Below are 10142 nucleotides of genomic sequence, written 5' to 3' on the forward strand. Positions count from 1 at the left end.
TTGGATGGGGCATGAAAATGGATCACATGCTTTAAGAAAAACACTGCGGTATCTAGCAACAGGTGACATTAAGAGTCTGCTAAGCAGCCTTATTGGGGAGCAGACAAACACTGTTTTCACTCAAGCTCGCATTCCAGAAATCAGGCCAACTGAAACAAAACATGACGACGGGCTGCGTTTAATACATACAGGACACGGATATGGACTCATCTGAGAGAAATATTCCCTGACCCCCAAGATGAAGGAGAGCTAATGGCAGAGACCATGTTGCTGGAGGAAAGCATAAACTATTTCCTAAATAGAATGAGGTAAAGATGGGGTCAGGAAACCAGACAGCCATAGGGGAACACTGGACCACTGGTCACATTTATCTATAACATTCTGAAGAAAGGGTTACTCACCGAAATACAGAACTGGCTGAACAGCATAGTTGGTTTAGATACCAAACCCTGGCAGGAAATTCTACATGCTCATGCTCCACTACCATAAGAGAAAGCTAGAAAATTTTAGAGAGAAGCAGGAGAAGACCCAAAGAGAAACAGCAAAATTAGTGCAGCATAAGCTGAAAAGACTGCCCTCGAGGGAACAGCGATGGCCTCAGCTTTAAAGATGGCGCCAGTCTCGATGGGGGCTCAACCGCAAAACATTTTCAACCAGGTTATGGTAGTAGAGGCCAGAGAGGTTGACCACAAGCAGACATTAGAGAGAGCTTCTGTTGCTATAGGCGAGGTCACCTAGTAAAGGCTTGCTCGGACAAAGGCATACTATGACCAGGAAAAGCAGCAGAAGTTCGAGAATAAGGGCCTGCGCCACAAAACCCCAAGCGACAGGATGTGGCAACGTCCCTCCTCAGTACCGAGCGCAGGTTAATCAGAATATATCATACACTCAGTTGCAGGGAGATCCGCTGTTCACCACAAAAAAGCAGCAAGGATCAAGTAATTTGGCGAGCACATGGCAGCAGCACCCACAGGCAAGGCACCCAACAACAGGGAATGGGACCATAACCACAGCAAGAAGGGGTGACAGTATGGGGAGGTAGTACCTTCATGCAACCACAGAGCCAAAGTTCACAGTAAAATAGACAGGTAATAATAATCCCAGTGACTTAGCCCACAGTAGTTCACCTCTGATGATGAAGACAACCAGCGTGCCTCTGCACCCTTCTAAATACTGTATCAGATCAGAAAGGACTAATAGACAGCACTGGGGGTCCAGAATTTCTTTTTACTTGCATCTAGGAATTCAGGGCTTCTGGGGGACAGTGTCTATCATCCCTTAACACTAACGAGATGGTCATCCTATGGGAACACAGAATAATCAGGTTGCCTAAGGCACCTATGGAAACAGGCCCCCTCTGCTGCTGATCCCCCAGGGTGGGGTTTACTGATCACACCTCAGGGACAGAGCAGTCTGATGAGGGGATGGGACAGTATCTACAAAACTGTTCCTAAAGAGCAGTCAGCCAGGTCCCGCAGCCAAAGTCTAATGGGACATATTCCAATCACCAAGTCGGAAGGACCCCTTTTTCGGGGGTCATGCCTGTGCTTAACATTTATTCCTTGGAGTGCAGTCCATAGCTCAGCCAAATGTTCTTGAATCATCCAAATCAATGTAGGCTTCCATTTCAATTCTAAAACAAAGCCATCCTTGGTGAAGGGAACAATGTTCTTTTGGCGCCTGGGATGGTAAGACCCTAAAACTCCACAGACCTCACACGCAAGAGTCAATAAGCCACAAGGCCGCAGCGTGATGACAAATTTGAGACTCCAGTTGGGGGTTCGCATTTTGTCGATCTCCAGAAGGGAGATCGACAAGATGAGCACCAATTTCATTAGGTAATCAACAACTGTATCTATTCTGAAGAGCTCAAGATACCCCAACCAAAAGCTAGGGGCAGTGGGCCCACCAAAAATGATGAAAGCGGGTGTGGTCCGAGGGCAAGGAGGGTGCCAGAGATGGAGGCTTCCAAGTCTCTTCCCCGGCTCCATATTGAATCCAGGTTCATCTCCATTTCAAGCTTAGCCCACTTGTGTTGCCCCAACCTTGCAGGCACACTGCAGGAAACAGTCAGCCCTAATTTCTGACCCCATGGGGGAGAAGGGGCCACAGAGCAGCCTCTGACCCTCTTCCCGCATGGCAAGGGAGACAATGAAATAGGTGACGCAATGAATTGCCCAAACTAAAAAAAACTGCCCAAAATTGGCTCAAAAAGAACATTCCAGATAAAAAGGCTGAGTCAAGATTAGCCAAAGCGGATTCCTGATACCGCAATGGAGGGCCACTTAGCACACCATGTGCCGGGAACAGGGAGATGCACAAACATAACAAGCATTTACAATGCAATGGTCTCGTCTTTGTTAAAGTTAGAGCTATTGGCATTGCTCATGACATTATTTTTGTTTTTAAAACATAAATAAATGGCATTGTCATTTACAATGCCAATAGCTTAATCTCTCGCAAATGCAATACCTTTTGCATTTGCACCCACACACACACACACACAGAGCAACATCCAGACCCACATGCACCCACCCACAGAGCCACACGCACCCACCCACACACATAGAGCCACACACACAGAGCCACACACACACACACACAGAGCCACACACAGACAGAGCCACACACAGACAGAGCCACACAGACACAGACAGAGCCACACACACACACACACAGACACAGACAGAGCCACACACACACACACACAGCCACACACACACACAGCCACACACACACACACACACAGAGCCACACACACACACAGAGCCACACACACAGAGCCACACACACACACACACACACATTTAGAGAGCCACACACACACCCTCACCCCGGATAGTCTCCTTATTTACAAATGGGTTATCCGAGGCCCCCACCAACTCCCAGAGCTCACCTGTTGCTTCCCTCAATGTAGGTCAGCCACACACCCATCTCTGCCCAGTAACGCCCCAGGGAACAGAGACAAGAAAAAACGATCACAAGCAGGGAACAGAGGCAAGAAAAAACGACGATCACAAGCAGGGAACAGAAGCAAGAAAAAACGATCACAAGCAGGGAAAAGAGGCAAGAAAATCGAGCGCAAGCAGGTAACAGAGGCAAGAAAAAAATGATCACAAGCAGGGGGCAGAGGCAAGAGAAAACGATCACAAGCAGGTAACAGAGGCAAGAAAAGCGAGCACAAGCAGGGAACAGAGGCAAGAAAAAACGATCACAAGCAGGGGGCAGAGGCAAGAAAAGCAAGCACAAGCAGGGAACAGAGGCAAGAAAAACCGATCACAAGCAGGGAACAGAGGCAAGAAAAAACGAGCACAAGATCACAAGCAGGGAACAGAGGCAAGAAAAAACGAGCACAAGATCACAAGCAGGGAACAGAGGCAAGAAAAAACGATCAAAAGCAGGGAACAGAGGCAAGAAAAAACTATCACAAGCAGGGAACAGAGGCAAGAAAATCACGCACAAGCAGGGAACAGAGGTAAGAAAATTGCGCACAAGCAGGGAACAGAGGCAAGAAAAGTAAAACATACCAGCCGGCTTCCCGCTGCTGCTGCTCCTCCTCTGCTGGTGCCTGGGCCCGCTGTTAAGCGGTGACTCCCCCCCCCTCCTTACCCCTGCAGCTTGCATTTATGCAGTGGAACACCAGTGCGGCCCAGGACCCCAGAACCTGACCCGCTATTGATGAGGGAGCACAGTAGGGGCGTTCCACCTAGAGAAGTGTGCCCAGGGGGGATAGAGACCTCCTTCATCAGCGCGGTCTCCCCAAGGGATTGACTCGTGTGGCTGATCTGTGCTAAACCGCATCCTCACCCACATAATGCAGTGTTCCTGAAATGGGAACAGAGGCAAGAAAAGCGAAAAATACCAGCTGGCTTCCCGCTGCTGCAGCTTCTCCTCTGCTGGTGCCTGGGCCCGCTGTTAAGCGGTGCTCCCCCTTCTTCCCCCCACAGCTTGCCGTTATGCAGTGGAACACCAGTGCGGCCCAGGACCCCAGAACTTGACCTGCTAGTGATGAGGGAGCGCAGTAGTGGTGTTCCACCTAGAGAAGTGTGCCCCGTGTGGCTGATCTGTGCTGCACCGCATCCTAACCCACATAATGCAGTGTTCCTAAAATCGTAACACCCAGTGCAGCCACTGAGCATGCCGGTGCTAGTCTGTACTGCCGTCAGGCCGAGTAATCATTTTAAGAACTCCTCGGCAATCGGGAGACAAAATGGCGACAAGGGCATGACGCCGCCACTCTCCAAAGACCTAGCGAGTGGATTTTAGTCCCAAAGCATGCATGCATCCCATTACAAACTGCTATTTGGAAGGAAAGTCGTAAATACGCTATCACCAAATAGAGGTTCTATATGTAGTCGCAAACCCAAACTGAGATTCTGTAGCTTTTTGCCAAATTGCAATTTGTGTTTGGTACATACCAAAAGGCAGTTCTGCAGTCACAAAGGGTATGGATTTTGCCAATAACACAGTTGGAGACTTCAAAAGTCTTAGTATTACAGGGTTGAGGTGTGCTGTAATGTGAAATCTGGACTATGATTACATTGTTGAATAGGAAAAACTGAGAACTGTGACACCAAAGCAAAATATTGTAAATTGAAAATGTTTAATAAAGATTTGGGATTCAAAAATAACAATAGCACATTGCCTGGGAGAGACTGCTTATGTCTAATCCAACATGCACCCGATGTTCGTATGCTATTTAAATTAAGGGTATCCCCATCCAGAAAACATTAATGCTCTTGAAATATAGAAGGGGTTGGTCTCCTTTGAGAAGGGCCTTCATGAAGATACAAAATGTTCTTTTAACTTTTCTCATACTTCCATCCCTTTAATATATTCAGACCAGCAACTTTTATGGAACTGAGGAGTGAAGTGCAGGGGTGATGGCCTTGGTGGGAGACCAATGAGAGCCGGCACTCAGGTGATGAAGATACAAGCACCTTTAACCCCTTCAGAGTGCCTAGGACCGTCCACTAGATGGCAGTAATTCTTTGCACCGTGACGGACAGGTGCTAAAAACAGAACATATGCGAAGTGCAGAGCCGGTGCACATAAAAGGAGAAAATCACCTGCCTCGTCTAATTAGTTAAAAAAAAACACGCATAGCAAAGTAAACTGATCCACAGTATGCATCTGAAAATGCGCAGACAAAAGGGACAAACGAATCTATTACAGTACTCAGAAAACGGTTAGCACGAAGATCAGCCCCAGGGTATCCACGGAACTGCATCGTGTGTAACATGACACGAGCTGTAGTTTCACTTTGTTTGGCTCTTCGAGTCCCTGAGTGAAAGCAAAAAGATTCAAAAGCATAGGCAATTGATTAAAAATAAACCATGCTTTAAAATGCCATCGATAAACTTTATGAATCTTACACATAAACGAGATTGCAATTAATACAACAAGCTGAGGATCAACGGGCGGGAAACAGCGTGGTGGGCACGCACGAGACGCAGCGTGAGCGTGCACATCAGCTGAAGATCGCCGGAGAAGACACCGAGTCTGCCAGCTGCCGTGACTGACCCACTGCGGAGGGAAAGAGCCCGGTGATTGGGGGTAGAGGGAGGGTGTGTGTGTGTGTGTGTCCGTGTGTGTGTGTGTGTGTGTCTCTGTATGTGTGCTGCCTTCGGCCGGCCTGCATAAGCGCGTCCACAGACCCTGGTCGGCTCGTGCACCGCTCTATCTCCCTTGAGAGCGAAGTCGGCGACAATAGGTCTCGCTGCCGAGACCTAAAAAAGTTTTCCCTGGGCCCGTTGCAAGCACCTGCAACATCAAACGGCAACACAATCGCTCTTCCCACATTGCGGTGCACATGCAGCAAACATACTAAGACTGAAAAACACAACTCACAGCAAGCACAACTGGGGGTAATATAAAAAAAGCTAGCCCCCTGCAGAAAAATAGACTCTGGAAGGGTCCGCGCATCAACCAAACTCTTATGCATGCACCAAGTGAGGCGTTTGTGGAAAAAAATAATGCCACCCATAGAACCTCTGCTAAAGCCACAATCCTATCCCTCCCTGAACTCATGGGACCACTCCACAACCTACCTAACATTGATCTGACCACCCAGAGCCAAAATGCTGCTAAAGGTCGCAAACACGCTAGTAGGATATGGGGGGGTTCAACGGCTTATAAAAAATAAGATCTGCCTTGTTAATATTGTTTATAGTGATCACCCTTACTTCCCTAATCACTGAAAGACGTATCCAACAGGGATCACCTTCTGATACCTTACCAGATCACAACTGGTAGATTGAAGGGATCACACTCCTGTCGTAAAATACAGGTTCCCCAAAACCATTGAGAATGGAGCGTATGTAACTAAACTGAATTAACAGTTAACAAAGTTCTTAAAAAACAGGAAACCACAACAACACCTAAGTGCACCAACACTGACTTGTCATCAACTCCCATGACCCAAGGTAAAAAGAACATTATTGAACTTCATGGGCCCTCAGTGAGGACTCTGCTTAACACCCATGACCCTACACGACGAGGCGGAAAAGTGCATGGGTGCCCCGTTCCTATGTGCGGTCAAGCCCTTTAATGATGATATCAACCTCAGAACTAAGAACTGTGAACTTTTGTGAATTGGTCAGAAGGAACACAGTCACTGGAGGAGTGCAGACAACTCCCATGAGACCGATACCTAGAACTGTAGTGTTGCAGCAAAAGTTATGTATATTTATGTTTATGTACGATCTGCCTACTATGGATAGCCCATCACTTGAGTACTACAGAGGAACTGCCAAGTCAAAAGAAGTTCACTAAAAGGGAACTACAGGGCCTGCATAGGGATCTCTCACATGCCACTTACAATTACACCAAACAGAACAGTAGCATCCCACATGCACAGCACAGCACCCTTTTACATAACACATGGTACCAGCACATGACCACAGTTGGCTCCCAAATATCTGCGAGGTCATTTTATGCTTGTTTATTAATCTCACATGCGGTAGGCGCAGACAGGCTTTACTTGTTCCAGGAAGTAGCCCCCGAGAAACCAAATTACCTTATGCATCCGCAACCTATGTAGAATAAGGGACAAGATCACACCCAAAAAGACAGAACTACACAGGGTAGTTGTAAACATAACCTGATATGAAACCAACCTAACAGCTTTCGCCATTTTGACTGATCCCACTGATATCTAAACCAAGCCGGACAGGACATGTAGAAAGGGCCACTTATGGGAAGATGTCACAGGGCCCAAGATTTCCTGAAGTAAAGAATTTTGGAGGTGGTGAAACCCTCTATGGCCGGGATGCCTTTCACCCCCTCCCAACACAATCCCCAAGGATGGGAAGACGGACGCAGTTCTGAACTTTTGGAAGGCGGGAGGGAGTTACCCTCCCGGCCGTATTTATTAAAATATGAAACAAAATTAAAACATTAAAATAACAGTTTCATATCATGTACAATTTTCATTTATTACATTTCGATGAAGACATGTTCGTTGGCTATCCTTAACAAATCTCTAGTACAGAGGATTTCCTAGCCGAGTCTAACATCCTGCAAATGCATACTTTCTAAATTAAAATTGTACATCCTAACATTACAGGCCAACGGCAAGGTCGCAACCGGTGTCAGATCCCTACTACCAAAACTCTCCCCCTCACGGTGTGAGGGCGGGCGCGCAGAGGACTGTACCTCTGTGCCAAATCTAATTTCCCTTGTCTTGCGGGGGCCCCCTATTTTAACTCGACGCCATCTTAAGGGTCGTCCGAGGACTCGTGTGAGGTGTCGGTAAGAAGGTAGCGTGGACCCCCCTCCCACCCCACACTGTCTACCATACCTGCCGTCGCGGATATCCGGGCCCCGGGAAATTCGTAGGAGGGGCATCTAGCCGCCTCCTCCCCTGGAAGAGGCCTATGACCGTCTTCCCTTAGGCGACCCATACTTAGTGGATGCTGCCTCCCCGTGTGAGGGGCCAATGGCCGCCTCCCCCCGGGCGCTCCCATCCATATTGGGTGGCGCCCCCCCTCTAGGGACCTTGAAATTACTGCTCACCGATCATGACCTTACCGCCACAGGCCGGATAGTTGACCGGCTATCCGGCCCCCCCACAAACTCCTATTAAAGGTCATGTTTATTCAAACCCTTTAGCCATGCTACGAAGTCTCCTATGAGTAAGACATTCCCTTCCCGGGACAAATGGACACCATCCTCGAGATACATGTTATCCCCCCTAATACATCCGTGCGGAATACAGTGCAATCGCGCCGAGCGAAACAACCTACCGAGTTTATTATTGACTTTTTTAACTGAATGGTTCAATGCTGACACAGAGAGACCCCCCCGCCATACCTTCCTGGGAATCCTGTGGGACCATCCTATCGTGCACCCCGGGATTCTCCTCGCCAGCCAGCTAACAGTAGATAAAACTCGCTCGAGCAATACTCGCTTCCCGAGTGTCACCAAGTCATTGCCCCCCAGGTGTACTATGAGTATAGATGGCGGTGACCTCTGCCGCCCTAACAGACCCTCAACAAAAGATTCAAACTGGTCAATACAGAGCCCGCCCCTTCCGTGGAAGGTCACCCTGTAACCGTATTCCCCAGCTGCGTGAGTCATGTCACCTGCTTTGAATACGTCCCCGGCCCGTCTCACGTATGAGTGGCCCATGACCCACACCACTTTCTCCTCAGCCGGTGATTTCAGACCGCTGCTCCCCAGGTGCTGGGTCGACTGCCCAGTCCGCCCCGCATAGCCTGCTCGCGAAACTGTAAACCAAACAGAGGACAGGGAGCGTGAGTGCATGCAAATGACTTTACAACATGTGCAACCGCACATACCTTTTATAACAATTTGAGGACCATCGTCCCAGTTGCTTCACCTCCTCAACACTCTGACCCCTGGCTGTAGCCTTTGTTGCAGCCCCTATCCTAAAGGAATGGGTCCCAAAATCGCCCGGGTCCAAGCCCGCTGCTGCGATTGCCATTGTTAACACCCTCTGGAACTGAAACCTCGTCAGTGGGGTGGCGTCGATGTGTCTCAGCAAGCTTCCCCCCCATGTTTTCCCTCTTTGTGCCAGATATTCCTCCACACACTTTACCGGGCACACGGGGGACCCTCGCATGCGCTGGACAATAATACTGTCTCCCATAGCACTCTGGTCGGTCTTGGACCTGGTTATTGTGATCATCATTGAGTCACCCTTAATCAGAATGCAGTCCTGACACAGACCTCCTTCCACATCATTCTTATTTCTAGCCACCAGCTTGCTAACCCGCATCGCCCCATGGAACGCTAATGCGAAAGCGGCCCGGAACAGCACTGTCTCGAACTGGGAGGAGCATGTCGTGGGGAGTATTGCTATCAGGAGAGACAACCTTTCTAACCCAATCGGGCGCCTCTCGTCGACTCTACGACCCTCAAGGCGTTGCCAACCCCGAAGGGCTTTCCTCACTAAAAAGGAAGATGTCGGGTCCTTGATGCCATGCGCCTGTGCCATGAATGAAATGGCGGCCCGGTGTCTATTGGCCGTTGCCACTGATCGGCCTGCACTGTGCAGTGCTACTAGAAACTTCAGGACATAATCCTCCTGCCCCCAATATTCCCCCCCAGCTGGACCCAAAAATGCACAATAGGAACGAAACGCTCCTTCGTATGCCTTCCTTGTCCTGGGAGCTAAGCTTGCTGCCACGAGGTCTTGTAATCCGGGGCACCGAGTAGCCAGAGTGCTTCGGGGAAACGTGCCGCCACTAGGTCCGCGGAAGGTAGATAACCCCTGAAAGCCTGCATGTGTGAACGAGAGAGCGCATCAGCCGCGTGGTTCAATACACCTGGCACATGCTTTGCCCTGAATTGTACGTTCAGTCTCATGCAAAGTAGTACAATTTCCTTAAGCAACCTCAATATCCACTTGCAGCGTGCTGCCTGATTATTTATACATTCAACGACAGTCATATTGTCAGACCAAAACACAACTGAGCGATCTCGGAACTCCTCCGGCCATGCCTTCAGAGCCACCAATATGGGGAACAACTCGAGAAACCCAATGTTACCTGTGAGACCGCTGGTGTGCCACCATGTCGGCCATGTTTGTGCCGACCATCGATTACCAAAGATGGCGCCAAATCCCACTCTCCCAGCCGAGTCGGTCCACAAACCCAGCTCGTCCGAGGACGCAGGTG

This window comes from Lissotriton vulgaris, chromosome 1_2 (assembly GCF_964263255.1).
Source record: "Lissotriton vulgaris chromosome 1_2, aLisVul1.2, whole genome shotgun sequence".
In the NCBI taxonomy this organism is placed as follows: domain Eukaryota; kingdom Metazoa; phylum Chordata; class Amphibia; order Caudata; family Salamandridae; genus Lissotriton; species Lissotriton vulgaris.